A 4,605-nucleotide genomic window follows, 5' to 3' on the forward strand; every position below is an offset into this window, starting at 1 on the left:
CAACTGACCAGGACATTCATCACTGTCCATGAGCATAAATATAGTCTCACCAGATTCACTGCCCATTTCACTGGTACCCTTCCAGTTCACTAGCAGTGACAGTTTTAACAATTGAAAGCCCATTTTGGGCCAAGAGCTGTGTTCCATCTGCCATCAGGGCTCCTCATTGTCAGCCAGGTGATGAATGATCAGCTCCCAAGTCCTGTTTTATTGATGGCTTGTTGGAGCACTACTAATACCAGTGAGCATAGGTTATGTTTCTGGAAGCAGACACTGAATGGAGTTCAAAAGGTAAATTGTTTGTTAGGAATTAACACCTGTGAAAGGAAGGAGGGAAGAAATCAAATTTGACAAAGGTAGAAGTTAAATTGCAAGGGAGAGCAGACACAATCTTACCAACTCTGCAGGGAGCACTTGAATGAGGATAGCACACCAGCGTGTCCCATATTTGGGTTAAAATGGCTGACCTTATCTCACTCGGTGAGCAGGTGGCCCCCAAGACAAGTGTGACGTTAGACAAGGAGACTCTCTTCAGCTGTGGCCAACCCGGAAGGAGTTGACTCCTGTAGATGGTGACTTACCATTCTCCCTTCAGCTGGTGAGTAAGCTCTTCCTTGAAGGAGATCGCTTCTGTCACAGTTGCTGAGCAGAGAATGGTTTCTGCTGAGAAAAGGAAGAAAAGGTTTAGTGAAGATAGGAACTTTTTTCCCCACGAGTTCAAGAGGATAAAATCAAGGATCTAGGAGAAGTAATGGAGTAGAAATTTGGGTCAGGGCAAAGGATGTATGGGTATTAGAAACCTGGAGAAGACAGAGAAACAGAGATTTACAGGATGGAAGGTAATGAGGAAAAGAGGGATGAGGAATATTGTCTACCTCTGCCACAAGTCTCAAAGCCACCTAGTTTCTCAGATTTTAGTTGCAGTGTTAAAGGGAGCATGGCAGTTGTTTGTGGAGTGGCACCTTCTATTTCCTCCTGATCGGGGGTAAAAAGCAAATGGTAGCAGTGAGTCGCTGTGTATGAGCCCATGATTCTTGGTCCTGCGTGATGCTGAAACTCAGATCTTGGTGCTAATGTTTCTGTGTCCATATTTTAATCCTCTTAGCTGACTTGGAAAAACTTGAGTCTGAGACTTAACAGAGCCTGTCAGAGCTGATGGGATAATATAGAAAAGGCTCGCCATTCTCACATTCAAGATACAGCATTTCTCTAGAGTCTTAATTTTAACACAGGGCTTAACATCTCTTTAACACAGGTCAGCAACTAATTCATCAGAATTAAGAGGAATAAACAGGTACACTATTCTTTGTAGAAAAAAGTTAACAGTAAAACTATTAGCATACGCTGTAAGCAGAGACGGAGACTGCTTGGATATTTGCCATGTAGCTCATATCCTGAAAAGGAGTTTTCCCTGCTGCTTTCCATTCTTAGGATATAGAATATCACATATACATATGTGTATACATCTAAGAAATAGTATGGTTTTATAAATTTCCATGTTTAGTTAATAACATATAATTTATCTATTCCTATGTCAATAAATGTATTTAAATTATCACTTTTAATGACTCCTTGTATGCCACTATAGGTTTTTGTCATAATTAACAAGTCCTCTGCATTTGAGCACTTATTATATTATTTGATTCTGTATTAAAGTTTTTGGTGCATCTCCTAGTCCTTTTACACCTATAGACTTACTCAATTATTTCTTTATATTAAGTTCTTAGAAGTAGAGTAGTGAGTGAGAAAGTCTATATTTTAAGTTTTAAGTTACCAAATTGTTCTCCAGGAGAGCTATGTAATTTATATCTAAGTTAAAAGCATGTAAAAATGTACTGTACTCTCACCAATACTGTCTTAGTCATTTATTCATCTCTGTCAGTCTCACAGTTGAAAATTATATTCCCTTTTAAAATGAAGTTGACTATTTTGCCATGTGTTTATTATGGATTCTTTTTCTTTTCTTTCTTTCTTTCTTTTTTTTTTTTTTTTGGTAAAATTATATCCTTGTGTTCTTAGTCCATTTTTCTGTATGTATTTTTGTCCTTTTTTTAAAAAAGCATTTTATATATCAAGGACATTAAGTCTTTGTCTCAGTTGACTTATGTTATCATTTTTGCCATTTTTTCATATAAAAGTTTTTATTTTAAGTCAACTTTTCAAAATTTGAATTTTTCAAATTCAAGTCTATCTTCCTTTCTTACTTAAAGCTGTAGTCTTATGTTTAAAAGGGCATGCCACATTCTCACATGAGTAACCAGATAAATTTCTTTCTAGTACTCTTTTTTTTTTTAAAGATTTTATTTATTTATTTTTCAGAGAGGGAGAGAAAGAGCTAGTGCACAAGCAGGGGGAGCAGCAAGGGGAGGGAGAGAGAAAAGCAGTCTAATGGCTGAGCAAGGAGCCAATGCGGGGCTCCATCCAAGGACCCTGGGATCATAACCTGAGCTGAAGGCAGACGCTTAACTGATTGAGCCACCCGGCTGTCCCTTTCTGGTACTTTTATATTCACTTTTCACAGGTAAAACTTTTAATACATCTGAAATTTATTTTTAGTGTCAGCTGTCAAGAACATATCTGAACATACCTATTTCCAATTAGGGGGAAACCCTTGGCCCAGTAGCATTTTTTAAAGATAAATATATATCTCATGGATATATAGTTGGTATAATTCTGGTTTTGAATACTCTTATATTAATCTGTTTCTATATTCCATCCTTAGAATCCTATTGCTTTAATTATTGTAGCTATGTGATTATTTATACCTTAGAGAAAGAATGATTATTAATATATTCTTATCTTTCATGGTGTTTCTTTTTGATTTTGCAAAAATTTTGCAATTTTTTAAAAATTATAACTCAAACTAGCTTAAGCCAAAAGCTTTAAGCTCTTGGAATCCAAGAAAGTTTTGGCAACTTTGTTTTAAGAAGACCGTCAAGACCACAGGGCAGTTCTCTTATTAACAAGAAATAGGAATGTCTTTCCTTCCACCTCAGGGCTCTGTCTCTCTCAACATGTCAGGATTCTGTCAAGATTCTTATTCTCATGGTGGGAAGTATGGCTGCTGGCAGTTCAGGAATTTTACGTCAGGATTTTTAGCCACCAGATTGAAATGAATCTCAGTTTTTGGGTTTGGGTTATTGGAATTTTCTGACAAGGGACACATTAGTTCAGCTTCAGTTAGGCGGCCACCATTTTACGTTGTTCCTGTGGGAAAGTGCCTTGAAGATTTTTTAAATTCTTGGTAGGAAATCTGGTAATGATTTCTATAATTCAGTAGTAGGTTTGCACATTATAAATGATATTGAAGTTATGGTTGGAATTGTGTTTGGTGAAATATTTCAACAAAGGAAATTCAAAATGAGAATTCTTTTGGGCTCTCTTCATGGTGTAGTGAACATTGCTATTGTTTGCTGTTTGAAAAGTGGATCTGCATAAATGGTTTAAATGTTTGAAATGCATGCTCAGTATTTGTTATAAAAGAATGTTTTTGAACCGTGTAGATTTGGTTTATAACCCAGCAGCTTTTTACAACAATGGGAAGCCACAACTTGGCCACATCAATCAGGCATCCTAATTCCACCTGCAGTAGACAAAACACTTGTACATATGAAACTGAAAGATAGAGGGAGGAAATAGAGAAGTGGTCCTTTTAATATTCTATTTTATTATTATCTGGTACAATCAAGAAAATTCAGTTTTGTTTAAATTAAGCCAAAGGTGTGCTTTAATCATGATTCCCGTCTTTATTATCCATTCATGATTCCCTTATCATCAAGTCCTTTTACGTAAGTGTCATAGTCATAGCATTAATTTATGGTCTAGTTTCCTTTTTTTTTTTTTTTTCCTATTTTCTTAAATTGTTGAGCTCACCTCCTAACCTGTCAGCTTCCTTAGGGCAGGGACTTTCTTATTTCTCTTTAAGTACTTAGAAATTGAACAGTGTGTTAAAATATATGTTGGTACTCCATAAATGTGGTTTTTTAAAAGATTTTATTTATTTGAGAGAGAGAGCATGAGTTGGGGGAGGAGGTGAAGGAGAGGGAGAAGCAGACTCCCCACTGAGCAGGGAGCCTGACATGGGGCTTGATCCCAGGGTCTTGGGATTGTGACCTGAACTAAAGGCAGATGTTTAACTGACTGTACCACCCAGGTATCCCCATAAATGTGTTTTATAAATAACTTAAAAGATGAAGAGAGCATAGACATACTAGAAGTTATTTTAATTTTTTTTTAAATGGAATGCTTCATGAACCTGTATGTCATCCTTGCACAGAAGCATGCTAATTTTCTCTGTATTGTTCCAGTTTTAGTATGTGTGCTGCTGAAGCAAGCATGTAATAACAGAATTGAGAATGGAATAGAAATTAGGTGACTCATTCTTGTCTGCACAAATATTTCCTATGATTATATTTCATATTAATTTTCCTTAGACCTTAACTGTTTTCTTTACTGTAGTTCAACCAATTACTCATTCTAGACATTTTGTAGATAGTATAACTTATATTTTCTTTTTCTGTTGAACTGAACCATTTGTTTCTCCTTGAGGTAGTTTTATTGAATCAGAAAACCAAACACTGCTTGTTAATTAATAGATGTTACCTA

At 36.0% G+C, this 4,605-nt stretch overlaps 1 non-coding gene across 1 annotated transcript; it reads right to left on the reverse strand.

Annotated features, from left to right (window-relative positions):
- Window positions 1-4,231: 4,231 nt before the first annotated feature.
- On the reverse strand, window positions 4,232-4,333 carry LOC116594596. Its single transcript, XR_004287308.1, has one exon. It is a non-coding gene; the product is annotated as a U6 spliceosomal RNA (small nuclear RNA).
- Between the last annotated feature and the right edge of the window lie 272 nt (window positions 4,334-4,605).

This window comes from Mustela erminea, chromosome 6 (assembly GCF_009829155.1).
Source record: "Mustela erminea isolate mMusErm1 chromosome 6, mMusErm1.Pri, whole genome shotgun sequence".
Lineage (NCBI taxonomy): Eukaryota > Metazoa > Chordata > Mammalia > Carnivora > Mustelidae > Mustela > Mustela erminea.